This window comes from Stegostoma tigrinum, chromosome 1 (genome assembly GCF_030684315.1).
Source record: "Stegostoma tigrinum isolate sSteTig4 chromosome 1, sSteTig4.hap1, whole genome shotgun sequence".
In the NCBI taxonomy this organism is placed as follows: domain Eukaryota; kingdom Metazoa; phylum Chordata; class Chondrichthyes; order Orectolobiformes; family Stegostomatidae; genus Stegostoma; species Stegostoma tigrinum.
This window is the reverse complement of record NC_081354.1, coordinates 127,103,352-127,123,147: the sequence shown is the minus strand read 5'-3', so window position 1 is coordinate 127,123,147 and position 19,796 is coordinate 127,103,352. Positions and strand designations below refer to the sequence as shown.

Below are 19,796 nucleotides of genomic sequence, written 5' to 3'. Positions count from 1 at the left end.
ACAAAAGTACATTTCATATTTATACTGCATTACCAGAGGTGCTGCAATGAGACATTCGCCCTTCTGTCCAACCCCATGGAAAGAATGGCCACCTTCCTTCAGAATTAGACATGGTAGGTCACCAAGTACATATTTGTTGTCACCAGTGGCATTTGCACTGAGACTTGCTAATTGAATAGATTGGGGGAAAAAGCAATTCTTCGTTGTCACACAGAAGGTGACAACTACAGAATGGTATTCCTCTCCTAAGACTCTTTGATTTCCACATGTGGAGTGTCAAAACTTTTGAGTATGTAGGAATCTAGTCAGTGCAGCAACTGCAACACCCATGTCATTCTCAGTGGTCGATTTCCTTGCAGACCCAATATGATTGGTGGCCTGGCAAACATGTCAGAGATGCATTTATGAGCCGCCAACTCCTGGAAGGAGCTGGAGTTCAATAATTTCAAGGTTGTGGTGACCTTCATGTTGGGTGGAAGCCTTGCTCCAGGACACCACACATGTCAGCAGCAACCTGCTGTGGAAATCTTGTTCAGCCGTGTTGAGAAAGTTGAACTGCTGCTTGTATGCCTTTTGTAGGGGATGTTGGCGTTCTATATCTATCTCATGCCATATGGAGTGACAGATGACTGAGAAAAAGACAACTGCTTTTCCTGTTGGTGTTGGTGTTGTTTCTGGTACTGCCCCCACTCCCAACCCCCAGCCACCACCTCTGCCCCAGCCTTGTTCCTTAGGAAGAGACCAGATTGCAGCTCCATGAGTTTCTCGTGGTGCTATAGAGGTTAGCACCAGTGAACTACAATCAAGATAATGCACTTTGGAATAAGGAGCAAGCAAAGGAAGTATCCAATGAATGGCAAGACACTGGAAAGCTCAGAGGAACGGATGGATCTTGGGGGTGTTTGTCCACAGACCCACGAAGGTGGCAAGATAGGTTAGTAGAGTGGTTAAGCCATACTGGACACTTGCCTTTATCAGTTTTGACATAGCTTATAAAAGCAGGGAGATCATGTTGAAACTTTACAGAACTTTGGTTAGGGCACAGCTGGAGTAGTGTCTGTATTTCTGGTCACCACACCATAGAAAAAGATGCAATTACACTTGAGGGACGGCAAAGGAAATTCACCAGGATGTTGGGGAGATAATGGGAATTGCAGATGCTGGAGAATCCAAGATAATAAAATGTGAGGCTGGATGAACACAGCAGGCCAAGCAGCATCTCAGGAGCACAAAAGCTGACGTTTCGGGCCTAGACCCTTCATCAGAGAGGGGGATAGGGTGAGGGTTCTGGAATAAATAGGGACAGAGGGGGAGGCGGACCGAAGATGGATAGAGGAGAAGATAGGTGGAGAGGAGAGTATAGGTGGGGAGTTGGGGAGGGGATAGGTCAGTCCAGGGAAGACAGACAGGTCAAAGAGGTGGGTTGAGGTTAGTAGGTAGGAGATGGAGGTGCGGCTTGGGATGGGTGAGAGGAAGAACAGGTTAGGGAGGCAGAGACAGGCTGGACTGGTTTTGGGATGCAGTGGGTGGAGGGGAAGAGCTGGGCTGGTTGTGTGGTGCAGTGGGGGCACGGGACGAACTGGGCTGGTTTTGGGATGCGGTGGGGGAAGGGGAGATTTTGAAGCTGGTGAAGTCCACATTGATACCATTGGGCTGCAGGGTTCCCAGGCGGAATATGAGTTGCTGTTCCTGCAACCTTCGGGTGGCATCATTGTGGCACTGCAGGAGGCCCATGATGGACATGTCATCTAAAGAATGGGAGGGGGAGTGGAAATGGTTTGCGACTGGGAGGTGCAGTTGTTTATTGCGAACCGAGCGGTGTTCTGCAAAGCGGTCCCCAAACCTCCGCTTGGTTTCCCCAATGTAGAGGAAGCCACACCGGGTACAATGGATGCAGTATACCACATTGGCAGATGTGCAGGTGAACCTCTGCTTAATGTGGAATGTCATCTTGGGGCCTGGGATAGGGGTGAGGGAAGAGGTGTGGGGGCAAGTGTAGCATTTCCTGTGGTTGCAGTGGAAGGTGCCGGGTGTGGTGGGGTTGGAGGGCAGTGTGGAGCAAACAAGGGAGTCACGGAGAGAGTGGTCTCTCCGGAAAGCAGACAGGGGTGAGGATGGAAAAATGTCTTGGGTGGTGGGGTCGGATTGTAGATGGCGGAAGTATCGGAGGATGATGTGTTGTATCCGGAGGTTGGTGGGGTGCTGTGTGAGAACGAGGGCGATCCTCTTTGGGCGGTTGTGGCAGGGGCAGGGTGTGAGGGATGTGTTGTGGGAAATGCGGGAGACGCTGTGGGGGGAAAGTTGCTGTCCTTGAAGAACTTGGACATCTGGGATGTGTGGGAGTGGAATGCCTCATCGTGGGAGCAGATGCGGCGGAGGCGGAGGAATTGGGAATACGGGATGGAATTTTTGCAGGAGGGTGGGTGGGAGGAGGTGTATTCTAGGTAGCTGTGGGAGTCAGTGGGCTTGAAATGGACATCAGTTACAAGCTGGTTGCCTCAGATGGAGACTGAGAGGTCCAGGAAGTGAGGGATGTGCTGGAGGTGGCCCAGGTGAACTGAAGGTTGGGGTGGAAGGTGTTGGTGAAGTGAATGAACTGTTTGAGCTCCTCTGGGGAGCAAGAGGCAGCGCTAATACAGTCATCAATGTAACGGAGGAAGAGGTGGGGTTTGGGGCCTGTGTAGGTGCGGAAGAGGGACTGTTTCACGTAACCTACAAAGAGGCAGGCATAGCTGGGTCCCGTGCGGGTGCCCATGGCCACTCCCTTAGTCTGTAGGAAGTGGGAGGAATCGAAAGAGAAGTTGTTGAGGGTGAGGACGAGTTCGGCTAGGCGGATGAGGGTGTCGGTGGAGGGGGACTGGTCGGGCCTGCGGGACAGGAAGAAGCGGAGGGCCTTGAGGCCTTCTGCATGCGGAATACAGGTGTATCGGGACTGGATGTCCATGGTGAAAATGAGGTGTTGGGGGCCAGGGAATTGGAAGTCCTGGAGGAGGTGGAGGGTGTGGGTGGTGTCATCAGGATGTTGCCTGGGATGAAGGACTTCAGCACTAAAAAAGGTTAAGTAAGCCTAGGTTGTTTTCTTTTGAACAGAGACGATTGAGTAGGGAGCTTGATAGACATGTATAAGATAATAAGGGGCATGGACAGATTGAATACAGAGCAGCTGTTCCCTTTAGGTGAAGGATCAATAACAAGAGGGTGTAATTTTAATGTGAAAGGTAGTAGGTTTAGAAGGAATTTGGGAATATTTTCATCCAGTGGGTGGTGTGAATTAAGAAAGCACTGTGTAGTTGAGGCAGTGAACCTCACAACCTGTAAAAAGTATTTGGATGAGCACTTGAAGTGTCCTAAAGTTCAAGTCTATGGGTCTTGCGTGGAAAAGTGTGACTAGCTTAAGTACTAATATATTTTTGGCAACACAGACAGACTGGGCCAAAGGACCTTTTCTGTTCAGTATGATTCTATGATTCCATTTCCCTGTCCAATTACTCCTCAGTTTGTGTGCTAACTTTCTGTGATGCATGTATAAGAACCCCAAATCCCTTTCTGCTGCAGATTTTTGCGTTCTTTCTCAATTTAAATAGTATTTTTCTCATCTATTCTTCTTGCTAAAGTGCAGACTTTATATTTCCCCACGTACATTCCACCTACCAAGCCTGTGCCCACTCACTTATCTTATCAATACCCTTCTGCAGACTCTTTGTGTCATCCTCACCACTAACTTTCCCATCTATTTTTAATAAGCTGCAAAATTGGTGATAGTATATTCGGTTCCCTCATCCAAGTTATTAGTAGTTATTTTTAATCAATCTGTTCAGACAGCTGGAGGTATTGTACACCTCCAGGGCAAATGGTGAATCTAGATCTGGCCAGAGATAAGGACACTATCACTACACCACAAAAACTCTGAAGTCAGTAATTACAGGTTACCATGCTGAAAATGCCCCCTTTATCCCAACTCTGTCGGCTATTAGCTAGCCAATCCCCTAACCATATGAGTGTCCAACCCCAACACCAGGAGCTCTTATCTTCATTAGTAGACTTATGTGTAATACCTTTTCCAGCGTACTTGTTACCTTCTCAAAGAATTCAAATATGTCAGTCATTAATTTCCCTTTCTAAAACCGTACTGATTCTGTTTGGTTATGTTATGTATTTCTGAATGCTTTGCTTATAATAGATGCTAATATTTTCCCAATGACAAGTGTTGAGGTAACTGGCTTGTAGCTACCTTTTTTGTCTCCCTCCCTTTTTGAATAAGGCCTGTTATTGTAACGTCATGACTCTGCACAGATGGCAACGGAGGTGGACTATAATATAAATTTTAAATAAAACTAAGTAAATATTGAAAATAAAACTTAAAGAAAATTGGCAAAGATGAAAGCAGTGAAATTAAATTGGAGATTACATCAGCTTAGTCTCAGTGGTCTCTCTTTATGTTGTTTCATAATGTCTGTTTTCATGAAATTGCACAAAGCGAATTGACTTAATTCCCATCAGAAATGCACAATTTTGGCAGTTTATGAATGTGTTAAGGTGACATTCATGATGCAACACTACTGGTGTTCCTGACTCCCCAAACAAAAGTGCACTTGCCACATTTTTCATGAAGTCACTAGCCCATAAATGTTGAGGAGTTCCAACTAGGTGTGTCTGAACACAGTGAGCTAAAAGCTGACGTTTTCAGTTTTTACAATTCCACACATCTCTCCAGTGTTTGGCATTGTACCAGAATAACGCAGCACATTGTGTAGCAACCAATCTAATTACCCTTACAAGCTGGGTGGATATAAAGCTTGAACCTTAGACCAGCCAAAGAAAATATTACACTGCGGGTGGGCCATGTTAAAGAAAGCTGACTATCAGCCTATCGGAGGGTGGGGAACAGGGACACAAAGCTTATATATCTACAGGAAACATGAGAACATGGTTTCAAATAAAAATTTTTATGAGCAGATTTTTTTCTCCAATATAGCAACAGGAACTGAAGGAGGAAGACACAGAATTTCTTTCCTTCTGTTGGTTTGTTGGTATCATCCTGCCTTAAGCCAGTTTCACAGAGGAAACATCAGGGTGAAATAACCACTTTTCTCAAAGCAGGAAATTAGTTGGTCTTTAAGTTAACTGTTTGTTTAAGGTAGTTATCAGCATGCATCTGGAATTTTCCAATTATCCTTCAGGTTTCTAGCAACGTCAACAGCATGACATTCACCTTGAAGCAGCCACCCACTGTCATATTGGGGATCTACTCCACCAGGAAAACGTTGCATTCCCATCCCATTCTCTCTACCAATCCATCTGGCCACAACTACAGTCAAACCAACCAGTGGAGGGATTTCCCCTCTATTATGGTGTCCAGCTGTTGTGACTTTTTTTTAATCAGATGCTGAGAGGGCACCTCGATTTGGAGATATCATTTCTCTCCCTTTGTTGCAACAGGCAGTTTGGCCCTGTTAGCCCTCCAGCTACAAGGAATAACAGCAGCAAGTATAATCTCGGACCACTAATTGGCCAGTCAAGGCAAAATCACTGTCAGGTGATTATGACGTACCATCAGGTTCCAAAGCATGAAAGTAAGGGTCATACAGTTATCAAACTAATACTCCACAAGTCAATTTGGTTTTGAAAAGTCGATGAAAAACATAAGGATTATTATTTGGGCATAGGTTAGTTTATTTGTATTACATGTCCCATGGAAAATATTACCAACTTAATTTTCTGATGTCCAGGAATTGTACTTTGTTCCATATGTCAAGACCCATTAAGTTGAAGTAACATGTACCATCTTGTTTAGTCAGTGCACGACAACTTCTTGCAGTTGAAGCAGTCATTGCTGCTAGTGATTTATTTCTGTTAAATGAAATGGACCACCTTAACATCTTTAAATGTATGTAAAATATTTTCTGCAAAGACAAATGTGATTTCAGTTGAAATCTATGTGAATAAGTGATTAAATTATGCTAATAGAAATCTGAAAGTATGGCAGAATCTATTGGAGTACATGACTGATGTATCCAGTAAATATTGAGCAACATGTCTCTTGGGAGCAATGTTCATTACTTTACAACTTAGACAGGGAAGTGAGGTGAAGGTGTAGAGAGAAGGCCAAGCATCAAAATGTCAGGTACAGACAGCAGAGATTGAGTGAATCCCAAGAAAAGCACAACATCAGTAGGAGTATACTTAAGAGGGAAATCAGGGAGGTAAAAATGGGAGCAGAGATAGCTTTTGCAAATAGGGTTAAGGAGAATCCAAAGGAATTCTACAAATACATTAGGGACAAAAGGGTAACTAGGGAGAGAATAGGGCCGATTAAAGATCAACAAGGTTGCCTATGTGTAGAACCACAGGAGATGGGGGAGATACTAAACGAGTATTTTGCATCAGTGGAGAATGATATGGAAAATAGAGAACGTGGGGAAATAAATGGTGATATCTTGAAAAATGTACATATGACCGAGGAGATGGTGCAGGACATCTTAAAACACAAAGGCAGATAAATCCCCAGACCTGATCAGGTGTATCCTAGAACTCCGGGAAACTAGGGAAGTGATTACTGAGCCCTTGATGAGATATTTGTACCATTGATAGCGACAGGTGAGGTACCGGAAGACTGGACGTTAGCTAATGTGGTGCCATTATTTAAGAAAGGTGCTAAGGAAAAATTTGTGCATGGAAAATTATGTCTCACTGACTTGATTGAGTTTTTTTGAAGAAGTAGCAAAGAAGATTGATGAGGGCAGGGTGGTAGATGTGATCTATATGAATTTCAGTAAGGCGTCTTGGATGTGAACTTAGGAGGTATGATTAGTAGGTTTGTAGATGACACCAGACTTGAAGGTATTGTGGAAAGAGAAGAAGGTAACCTCAGTGTCCAACAGGATCTTGATCAGATGCACTAGTGGGCTGAGGACTGGCAGACGGAGTTTAATTTAGATAAATGTGAGATGCTGCAATCTGGAAAGACAAATCAGGGCAGGACTTACACATTTAATGGTGAGCTTCTGGTGAGTTTTGCTGAACAAAGAGGCTTCAGCGTGCAGGTTCAGAGTTCCTTGATAGTGAAGAAGGCATTTGGTATGCTTGCCTTTATTGGTAATGCATTGAATATAGCAGCTGGGAGGTCATATTGTGGCTGCACAGGACATTAGTTAGGCCACTTTTGGAGAACTGCAAGCAAATCTGGTCACCCTGCTATAGGAAAAATGTTGTGAAACCTGAAAGGGTTCAGAAAAGATTTACAATGATGTTGCCATGGTTGAAGTGTTTGAGCTCTGGGGAGAGACTGAATAGGCTGGGGCTATTTTCCCTGGAGCATTAGAGGCTGAGGGGTGACCTCAGAAGTTCATAATATCAAGAGGAGCATGGATTGGGTGAATTGTCAAGGTCTTTACCCCCCTGGGGGAGTCCAACACTTGATGGCATTGGTTTAAGGTGAGAGGAGAAAGATTTAAAAGGGACCTAAGGGTAAACTTTTTCACACAAAAGGTGGTGTGTGTATGGATCAAACTGCCAGAGGAAATGGTGGAGACTGGTACAATAACAACATGTGAAGGGCATCTGGATGGGTATATGAATAAGAAGGGTTTAGAGAGATTTAGGCCCAGTGCTGGCAAATGGGACTAGATTTATTTAGGATATCTGGTCGGCATGGACAATTTGGACCAAGGAGTTTGTTTCCATGCTGTACAACTCTTTAACTCTTAAAAAGCCTAAAACAGAGGCCTTTTAGCATCAAACAAAAGTAGATGATAGGGGACAATGTCAACCGATACTTTAAGTATCTTACATAAAGCACAATTTTGAGTTATTCCTGGATAATGACACTTAGCCCCAGAAGAGTTCTAAGCAATTCAAGAAGAAATTACAAAAAAAGGGTGCAGTTCCATCGTCTTCCAGAGAATTAAATGCGAAATGCAGACTGATACCCACAATGCACAGTTGCATTGTTGGAGGCACTGTCTTTAATGGAGAGATTTTGCATCGGTCATGGAGTTGCGGTTTATGAGGAAAGGCAGGAAGGTGGGGGTGGAAATGATCAGATTAGCCATGCTTTCATTGAACAATACAGAAGACGTGATGGACCAAATGGCCTACTTCTGCTCCCACATTTAAGGATCAATTAGCGTTGATCAAAATTTTAGATGTTGCAAAGCATCTTACAGTAAAATGGTCACTGGAAAGAATTACGGGTGTTTGATGGCTAGAAGCACAAGCCAGAAGGAATAGGGCAAACATGGTGACGTAATTGTGCGATTCTTTTAGATAACCTTTAGCCCCAATTTCACAATTCCATTCTGTCTTCCTTAGTTCATATTTGTCATAAAGCTCAGTGCCTCTTTTCCTGATGAGAGACAGATTTCCCACAACTGACATTAAACTGATAGATCTATGGCTTCCTTTGTGCTCCAACCTTCTTTCCTTAAATAATGGTGTGATTTAAAAAAAAATCTACAAACCGAGTTCTTTAATCAAGAAATGTTGGCAAATTGACCTAGAATTCCCCATCACTTCATTTTTCCTTTTATTTCCAAGAGTGGTAATTCTAAGGCTCAGCCTTTTGTTCCATTATTTTCTTGATTACTGTTTCTTTCTATTAAACTTAAACCCTTCCTGGTCTTAATTTTAAGCTTTTTGCCATTAGTATCTAGTGTAGAGTATTCACATATTAAACATGTTTTAATGGGCCTGCATTCCTTGCTACTGTTCTTTTACTTTTTGGTATTTTTATGAATACTCTTGCTATTAGTTTTCATATTCTATGAAAAATATTACTTCTACTCGTCTATGTGCACCAACAGTAAGATAGATGAGTGAAACCATCTCCATTTGTGGACAGCCTGACATAAATATTATAATAACTACTAACAGATTTAAAGAATTAATCCTTTGAAATTCACAAAGGTGGCATAGCAAGAGTGTGGAAATTGTTGCTGCAGAGAGTGGTTGAAACAGATAGGATTGATGCACTAAAGGGAAGCTCGATGCATACATGAAAATGGAGTAGGGGGATACCATAGGGTGGAAAGAAATAACTGTGAAGTCGAAGTGGACTTGTGTGGAGTATAAACATTGAATGATCTGTGTCTGTGTTCTATATTATATGCATTTGGCCAAACCCAGATTGACTGGTCATTCGAGATAACAAGGTGTAGAGCTGAATGAACACAGCAGGCCAAGCAGCATCTTAGGAGCAGGAAAACTGATGTTTCGGGCCAAGACCATCATCAGAAATGGGGGAGGGGAGAGGGGTTCTGAAATGAATAGGGAGAGAGGGGGAGGCAGATCGAAGGTGGATAGAGGAGAAGATTGGTGAGAGGAGCCAGACAAGTATGAGTGAGTTGCAGTGGGAGAGAGATCCTCTGAGGTTCCTCTGGAGGGTGGAGGGTAATTTCTTCAGGGTAGGCATCCTTAGAAGAGGCCTCACAGCGGGGTTAATATTGTATCAGAGATAATAGGAATTGCAGATGCTGGAGAATCCGAGGTAACAAGGTGTAGAGCTGGATGAACACAGAGGCCAAGCAGCGAGTTAGGACAGGAAAGCTGACGTTTCGGGCCTAGACCCTTCATCAGAAATGGGGGAGGGGAAGGGGGTTCTGAAATAAATTGGGAGAGACGGGGAGGCAGATCGAAGATGAATAGAGGAGAAGATAGTGGAGAGGAGACATCCAGCTCTACACCTTGTTATCTTGGATTCTCCAGCATGTGCAGTTCCTATTATCTCTGATACAATTTTAACCCCACTATTGCAAAAGAAAAGACTAATTTCGAATGAGTTCTACTTTAATGGTAGATACTTGGTGTAATTTTCGTCTTTGTACAAAGCATCAATATCATGTCTTGTACCTTTATACCTTTATTTATTTTGAATTGGTTTTATACATTTTATTGTATGATTATATTACGATTGTAAAGCTTACCACACAATTTTATGAAAATATTTTATTTAGTAAATTGTTTTGGAAATGTTGGAAACCAGTTTTGCTGGATGTTGTATGAGTTAGAAGAATGAGGTGATCACAATGGAGAGTGTTGTAATGCATTTTAAAAACTGTGAGAAATCAGCTTGTCTAGACTGACTGAGCCCACAGGGAATAGGAATATTTAGAGCTTCTTTGCCCATTAGGTGTCAAGTATGTGATAGATGCCAAGCTTTTATTTTCCTAACTTTAGCAGTAGCTCAGCTGTACAACAGCACTCTACTTGCCTTCAGCAAGCAGAAACAGTGATTGTAAGCTATGATGATTCTATGTTCAAAGTGGTTTGAAATTTTTATTCTAACAGCTGACTGCCAAATTGTCAACTTTTAACTGATGAACTCGTAAATAAATTATTTTCAGAGGAATAGAAGCGTCTAGTTTTATTGATTTTGTTTCGATTCCATAAATCCTTATCTGACTAATGTCAACATTTAGTATTATGATGACAATCAGTTTTATTGTATAGGCATAGTAGATGTATGTTTTAATTGTAAAGAGCTACCTATTTGTCTCAATTGTATTTTATTGTTTATGAAACAAATTAGAGTGAAACTTCATGAAGCAGCAAAAAATGCCAATAGTAACAAAAGGAGCATGCTATCCCAAAAATTTATGCTTAAAATACATATTGAAGTGGTTTGTAGAGAATGCAACTTCATTATATTTTATGGCTATGCTGTAGTATATAAATCTTCACAGTAAATATTAATTTGAAAGCTGCTTTCCAAAGATATCCTCACTCTCAAAAAGGATCAAATTTTATCTAGTTCCAGAGAACAAAACAGTTTTGAGAATGTTCTTTTATATTAGATACATTCATGTCATGAATCTAAGTATTGAAGTTTATAGTTCTGGCTTTTGAATTTAACTTGATAAATCACAAGCCGCAGTGAAATTTGTATATGATAAAAATGTTGATAAAACACCAGAAATAATTCCCAATCATTACGGACATATATTCTCCACTTCAATTTTCTGTGCAACTCCCATATGTACCTTGTGTGTTTCCCAGATTGTGTGTAGTGAACTTTTGTGCCCACAGTATCCAGAATGTTTGAAAACCCAATGAAATAGCATCAAATCAAATTTATTAATTTTACTTGTTGTGAAAACAGTGAAACACTTCGAAAATATTTCATTTAACGAAACAAAGCAATCTGAAATTAGGTGCCAAAAATCAGATAGGCTAAGTATGTTCAAATGTAGGGGAAATTTATAAATCCTGCCTTCTCAATTTTAAAATTGTTGTAGCCGTAGGTTTGAAGAGAATACTGTTGTAACAGAACTTTCCTTGATCAATGTTTCAACAAACAAACGCTGCAAAAGTATTCATACATGTTGAACTCCAGTAAAAATTGGTTGCAACAGGGTCATAAACTGTGGAAAAGTAATAATCTTGGAGGTAAAAGACCACAGTACATCAGCGTTCCTAATTTCAATTTTGTTGCTGCAGGAAATATCAAACAGAGATGGCATACTTTTTCCACAGAGGGAAGCAGTTTTGAATAATTTGTTTTCTCACATACTGTATAGTGTATGGCAACAGTGGAGATGGTCTGGTAATAGGCCTACATCCTATTCACTACATTGGACTGAGGCCAAACTGCAAGCAGTTTGGGAAATAGCAAGAGACTGGAAATGAAGGAAAAGTAATTAAATCTCTGCTTTCAGAAGCTTCACTTAGACCCTGAAGATTATGATTTGCAACAGAAAAAAATTTAAGATATCTACCTCACAATAATGTAGCCAGTGAGAAGGTTTGTTTTTAAAAACGTGGGTGTGAAATCAGTAGAACGTGATCCAGAACTGGTGAATAGAAACGTGCAATGAGAAAACATGCGTGTTGGAAAGGTTGTAAAGTTGTGGATATAAGCTCTATGATTCATAATAAAAGAATTGGACTGCCTTGGTTATGTTAAAAAAAAATGGTTGGAAGATCTTAGCAGATGACACAACATCAGTGGAGAGAAACAAAGGATTTTTCTCTTTTTACACCAATGACCCCTCAGAACAGAAGAGAAATACAGAGGCATGAGCCTCTAAATCAGAAAAGGATGCAGGAGGCATCTTAGTGTAAGTGTAGGAGATGCAACACCTGTGTTTTCACTTCCTTCTTTCTCACTGACCAAGGCCCCAAACACTCCTTTCAAGTCAATCTGCAGTCTCTTGTATTTGTTTCAACTTAGTGCACCATATTCACTGCTCTCAATGTGGTGCCCAAACATTATGGAGACTAAACATAAAATTGGGTGACTGCTTTTCAGAATGCATGCATTCTATCTGTAAGCAGGATTCTTGAATTCCAGTTGCTTGTCATTTTAATTATCTTCTTTTGCTCCCCTGCTGTCCTTTCTATCTAAGGTCTGCAACAGTGTTCCAATGAATGGCATCTTATCTTTTGACTTGATACTCTTCTGAACTGAACATTGAGTTCAACAACTTTAGATCATAGCACAAAATGGAGGCAGAGGTTATGTGCTTTCCTTTTTTTTCCCCCTCCCTCTTCTGGCTCGTTTTACTTTGTTGATCTTCATCTTGGTTCTTTCTTTAAGCTTTCATATTATAAGACCTTAATTCATGAAAACATAAGTAAGCTATTCAGAGCACTGAGTCTGCTGTACTATTGAGATCATGGCTGATCTAATAACCATCAACTTCACTCTCCTGCCTTTTCCCCATAATGCTCGATTCCCTTAACATTTCAAAATTTTGTCTATCCCATATACTTGATGAACATACTTGACACCTAGCCTTAACAGCCAGCTGCAGTAATCAATTCCACAGATTCATACCCTCAGACATGAAATTCCTCCTAGTCTGTCTTAAATATGAGACCTCTTATTCTGAGATTACGAGCTCTGATGCTAGACTCTCCCACAAGGGGAAACCACCTTTCCATATCTACCCTGTGAAATCCCCTAACAGTCTTGTATGTTTTAATAAGGTCACCTGCCATTCATCGATATTCAAATGAGCACAGGCCCAAATTTCTCACCTCTCCTAAAAAAAAATCCTAGTGAACCTTCTCTGGACTGCTTTTAATGCTGGTATACCTTTGTTCATACAAGGGGCCTAAAAATGTCTACTATTCCAGCTTTGGTCTAACTATTGACTTGTATAGTTTTAGCTAAACCTTCAACTTTTATATGCCATTTTCTTTGAAAGAAAAGCCAACAATCCATTTGCATTCTCTGTTACCCACTGAACTTGAACGTTCGCTTTTTGTGATTCATGGATGAAGACTCCAAAATCCCTCTATTGCAAAGGTTTCTGCAGCCATTCTCCATTTAAATAATATTCAACTCCCACTTGTTCCTGCTAAAGTGCATAACTTCACATTTCACTATGTTAAATTTCATCTTACAAATTTTTGCCCATTTGCTTAATCTGTCTATATCCATCTGCAGACACTGCTTCTCATTCTACACCCAAAGCCACAGGGACTCGATGCAAATGACATAAAGCAGAGAGAGATTAATAAAATGCTTATGTATTAAAGATACCATGAGGTTAATTGCAATTGTGAACCTGCATAAGGCATTTTATTCCAAATTGTATCAAGCATTTGTAACACATTTTAACAAGGAATAATAATTTTAACACATGCAAAGTTGGTATTACTACAACTTTGATGGAAACGAGCACTGCACAGCAGGATTTAACAGGCCTTCAAGTCTATTGACTAGAACCAATTTTGCAATTGCATGGTCTTCTATTTGTCTATTGAAGTGATAAACCAAGTTTTACTTCCTTATTTTCCCACTATTAAGCCACAGGTAGGTAAGGTGGATAACTCAGTTGTACTAGAATTCTGATGGTAGATTTACAGGATAGCATATCCTGACAATCATTCAATTATAAGGTTCACCGTCCGACTCATGGATTATAATTTCTAGACTGGTAAGAAGCACATCTGGGGAACAGATGAGTAAAGGGGGCTTTAACTTCCCAGGGGACTCAGTGAAATGGCTACAAAATGACGCTGTGATGATTTTGACTAATTTCTGTAGCACATTCTTTATTTTGAGCAAGGATATTTCAAAACTCTACTGGTGATCTCCAATAGCCATTAGTAGACAAAGGAAGGGTAAAACACATTGTTGCAGGTAAACACTTTTTAACCAGCCAATGGTAAATTAGTAACTGCATTTTTAAGTATATTATTACATGTTCTCTGTATAATTATTTAACTTAGGTTATCTGCTTCTAGTCCCCATTTCTCCCCATCCATTGCACAGGGAATACCCATAACAAATCAGGGGAAAATAGTCTGTGGTATCCTGAAATTCCAGCTAGAAATGTAGACTGTAGCCTCCTGGGTGAAAGGTCTGATGTTCCCAATGGAAAGACTTTCCTCATGAAAACCAGTTTAAAATATTGTTCCTTTTTGAAACATTGTCATGAAAGTGAAGGTTTCTTCCTTCTCTTTCCCCCTTTATGACTCATTAATCCAGTAACATTAATCTTGATGTTAACAAGCTATAATGGTTGTACACGCCATTCAGTTCTTTGTGGAGCAATTACATCAGAACTACAATTAAGCAAACAAGTGACAAACATAGCTGGAAAAGCAGGGTGAAGAATGGGAAACCTCAACAGAGCTTAATCCTACTCTCAACAGCTTTGATGTTTGGTGTTCGTAGGCTGCAGAGAATCCTACTTCTTCTTCGTGGACTCAGTAAAGTTCAAAGTTGTATGCACCACTGGTCTTGATGAGGAATCAGCTACAACTGTCATCAAGTCCATGTGGCCAAGCTTACATCTTTGAAAAAGTTCTGTCAGATTTTGATATATGTTTGTCACGAACACACAGAACTTATTGCAGCTTCACGTCATTATTCTGCGCATAGCAAAAAACTTCTTCAAAATATATCCATAATAAAACTTCAGATATTGTGTCTTTTTCTTTACCAGGAGCTTTGTAGAATTTGCAACAGAGCTCATTTGGTTAAGCATGTGTCGGCGAATCATGTTTTTTTGGACGTAAACTGCAGAGAGAAATGTTTGTGATCTGCCTGTTTGATGACATTTCTCCACTAGATGATACAGACAGGTATAGATAGGTTAAGTAGGTGAGCAAAAGGCAATAGAGGGAGTGTAATGTGGGAAAAAATGTAAAATTATTCATTTTGGCAGAATATAACATAAATGAAGAACCATTGCAGAAATCCAAAATGCCAAGCTATCTAGGATAGATCACAAAAAGTTATCTTGTACATAGAATGCATAATTAAAAAGCTTAGTTGTACCTAGTACTTTATTACAATAGGAATAGAATATAAGATTTAGGATAAAAGCATGTTTAAAACCTGAAACAAACACAGGGAATACAGGAAAAACAGAGCAGGTATGCCTTAAGAAGTTATAGCAGACTCAATAGTAAGTCTGTTTCTTTCTCCATAGACGCTGCCATAAAAGTTTAGGAGGTAATGCTTCACTTACACAGGGTATTAATGAGACTACATCTTGAGTACTACGTGCAGCTTTTATTTCCTTATTTAAGGAAGGACAAATGTGTTGAAGGAAAATAAACAGAATTTTCTGGAAAAGCTCAGCACATCAGGCAGCATCTGTGAAGAAAAAATCAGAGTTAATGTTTCAGGTCCGATGACCCTTCCTCAAAACTGATGGTACCTGGGAAAACATTTGTGTATATGCAGAAAATAGGGAGGGGGCTGGTCAGGGAGTAAACAACAGGATAAAGCCCAAAGAGAGAGAAGAGCAGTTGGATAGATAAAGGAGCTGATAATGATCTGGCTGGGAGTCGTTAGTGGAGACTGTTAGTGATTAGCAATAGGTAGTGTGTAATGGCAGGAAATGTGATAACAAAGCTGGATGTGTGGGGTTGGGTCTAGGACAAGGGGGAGTTTAGACCCTAAAATTATTGAATTTGATATTGAGTCTGGAGGGCCGCAGGGTCCCCAAGCGGAAAATGAGGTGTTGATCTTCCAGCTTGCATTGAGCTTCACTGGAACAATGTAGCAAGCCTGATGCAGATGTTAGCCAGGGAACAGCGTGGTGTAGGAACATGTAGATCAGGGTCTTTTTTTGTGAGCAGAATGTAGATATTCTGCAACGCGGTTGCCCAATCTACACTTTGTTTCCCCCAATGTCGCAAAACATTGTGAGCAGCAAATGCAGTAGACAAGATTCTGGGATGTGCGGGTGGAGTGCTGCTTCACCTGGAAGGTATGTTCGGGCCCTTGGATAGTGGGGAGGGAGGAGGTAAATGGGCAGGTGTTGCATTTTTGCCAGTTGCGGGAAAGGTGCCGGGGCGTGTTGGAGGTGAAGCAACAGTGAACGAGGGTGTCCCGGAGGAAACAGTCCCCGCACAGGGAGTGGAGGGGAATATGTGTATGGTGGTGGCATCTCACTGGAGATTGTGGAAATGGTGTCCGATGATCTTCTGGATGTGGATACTGGTGGGATGGTATATAAGGACAAAGAGAACCCTGTCACTGTTACGCGAAGGAAGAGAAGTTTTCCAATTCCAGACGAAAGAGGGAAGCAGCACTCGTAATATCATTGATATATCGGGGAAGGAATTGTGAATGTGGGCCAGAATAGGACTGGAACAAGGAATGTTCTATGTACCCCACAAAGACACCGGCATAACCGGGGCCCATGTGGACAACCACGGCCACCCTTCTGCCCTGAAGAAAATGAGAGAAGTTGGAGGCAGTTCAGAGGAAGTTTACCAATTGATACTTGGAATGAGTGATTGACCTATGAGGAAAGGTTAGACAAAATTGTCTCATTCCCACTGGAGTGAAAGATTTTTGATTGATTGAAGAGCCTGAACAATCCTGACAAGTTCAACATGCAAAGGACATTTCCTCTTATGGTTGACTCTGAACTAGAGGGCACTGTTGGAAAAATAGAAGTCACTCACAGGGCATCAGTGTAGCTGGGTGGGCCAGCACTTATTGCTCATTTACTAATTACCCAGAGGGCAGGTAATAGTCAAGTACATTGCTGTGGAACTGGAGTCACACTTAGACCGGACAACTACCTTCCGTAAAGGACATTAATGAGCCACCTGATTATTTATGCATTCTTTTTGATGTAAACAAGAAATTAAACTTCTTTGTGTATTGAAATAACTTTCTTTATACTGTGGAATCATTATAGTATTAGAGATGTCTGTTTGTACAAACTTTGAACATTGAGCAGTTTTAAGTGGCCTTTTCTTTGTCATCAATTTTGCTACAATTGGAAAACAGGCAAGTTTCTACATGCAATTAAAAATATGCCTTTTGTTCTAAAATTCAGAAAGCATGTAGAAAAGCAGCTTCAGAGATATGGCATGTTTTCAAACTGGAATGTATGAAGCACAGGAAAATGAGTGAGGCTGATTGGGGGAGGTGGGGTTGCAGGACAAGTCAAGATGTAACACAGTCAGCATAGTTCTGTGGGCTGGAATTTTCAAACAACCTTAAAATTTTGCCACTGGGGCTAAAAGCAGAGTGTGCTTTCACTCCAAAGAGGGAATTGGCCTCAATATCTCCACCATTGTCAGCAATGAGGATGATACAAAACTCTGGTGTGGCCGCACTTGGAGTATTGCATACAGTTCTGGTCACCGCATTATGGGAAGGATGTGGAGGCATTGGAAAGGGTCCTGAGGAGATTTACCAGGATGTTGTCAGGCATGGAGGGAAGGCCTTACGGGGAAAGGCTGAGGAACTTGACGCTGTTTTCATTAGAGAGAAGGTTAGGAAGCGACTTAATAGAGACATACAAGATGATCAGAGGATTAGATAGGGTGGACAGTGAGAGCCTTTTTCCTCGGATGGTGATGGCTAGCACGAAGGGACATAGCTTTAAATTGAGGTATGATAGATATAGGATAGATGTCAGAGGTGGATTCTTTACTCAGAGAGTAGTAAGGACGTGGAATGCCCTGTCTGCAACAGTAGTAGACTCACCAAGTTTAAGGGCATTTAAATGGTCATTGGATAAACATATGGATGATAATGGAATAGTGTAGGTTAGATGGGCTTCAGATTGGTTTCACAGGTCGGTGCAACATCAAGAGCCAAAGGGCCTGCTCTGTGCTGTTATGTTCTATGATACCATCTTGAACAGGACATAGGATTATGTGGGAATCTTCAGATCCATGGCCCCTTTATTTCATTGCAGTCTTTTCATGAGGGGATGTGAATTATCCAGCCATCCCTTGGGGCCTGAATGCCTTAATCCAGAGCCCGATAGCAAGTAAGTGTTCTTCATTAAAGTCTCCAATTAAGTGAACAAGTGATTTCCTCCCAACCCCGAGCTCAGTCTGGTCTTGTAGTCACAGCATTGTAACCCCATTCTGGTGCTTGAACGATCAAGTTTTGGGAAGCACTGATTCTCAAATGGTTTTGGTTCCTGAAGGCCACTGAGCATTTTCTGTAACAAAAGAAAATGCTCAAAGTCCTGATACTGTCAAAAGAAAACTTTGACAATTACTGGATGATTTTACAGCATCTCAAGTTCTGCAATTTGAGGAGTGCTACAAAGTTGGGTAGAGTAATTGTGAAGTGGAAGGCAGGAAGCTAAAATGTGTGGTCCCTTTAAAAGATTTGTGCTTTGTCTGTGGTAAATTATACAGACAGTTCTAAAATTCCATCGTGTACTCATTAGCTGTAAGTGGCCTGTTTTGATGTTTTGACAACAAGCTTAAATTTGGCCAGTTAATTTAAAGCAAGCACCTAGATACAGAAAACTGATTGAATTTAACTCTGGTGTTGACAAACTGAAACCAATCATATTATAAGAATTTGATTATGTCATTACGGGTGTATAGCACAAGGGATTTTGGAAAATCGGAGAGCCATCTGCCACCTGGCAGAGTATTCAGCTCTCAGAAAAAGCCTATCTGATTAATCAAAGGTATTGTGGTATTTTAGCTCAAAACCCTCATAGTAGTATGAGGAGGAATTGTCGGTTTGTTAGTAATTCTGTTAATTTGTTCATTGTTGGGTTAAATGAATAAATTGTTTTTTGTTACTTGTAAAATGGAAATCAAAGATTTTCTTTCCTTTAACCACTCTTTTAACAGATTACGGCGGGAAAGACAAACTTCTGTGGGTGTTTTGGGGGTAATTATTAGAGGACAACCCCAACTCCCATCGTAACAGATTGGGGTTTGTGTTTTAGTTTAATTATCAGAGGGGTTTGGCTACTCTCCCTCTGTAACAGAAGACATTACAAATTATATTGCTTTCAATGACTTTTCTATTTAAAATAAAAATTATGAGCCTACTGAGCTATGAACATTTTGTTAGATCAGAACAAATGAAAATAGATCTGATTTGGATGTGGAGAGTACTCTGGTGCAAATGGACAGAAGTGAATTTCAGAAAGTCCAATTATTTGTATCCTATGAAAAGAAAACACTGAATCAACTTGTCCACACACATAGAGTGGCTAAGTCATTAATGGGATCTATCGCTGGCAGTGATTCCTCATGGAAGAAGTATTCACCAGAGCTTAATATTTATTGCCTAATCTAAAAATTATTACTTTTAAAGATTCATGTATTGCATCTGTATGGACTAATATGGATATTCTTCATGTGTTGAAATCTCTAACTGCAAATGGAACATACAATTTAGCAGAAATGTTTATAAATCTCTTTAAGCTGTTGACTGAGTTGGTCTTAGCATATGAAGCAGATTTATTAAAAGTGAATGACTATTACTTGACCAAAAGGAGTGCTGTTTTCTACACTGATGTTCTCTACGTATTCAATATCTTTCATGTTGAAATGCAATCTTAATACTGAAAAGGATTTGTCAAGACATTGCATCTTAATACAAGAATGAAACA

General features: G+C 40.8%; 1 protein-coding gene across 2 annotated transcripts in view; it reads left to right on the top strand.

Moving 5' to 3' along the window:
• Nucleotides 1-19,796, top strand: part of ndufs4 (NADH:ubiquinone oxidoreductase subunit S4) — a 138,816-nt gene that overhangs the window by 107,244 nt on the left and 11,776 nt on the right. The gene's annotated exons all lie outside the window — the stretch shown is intronic.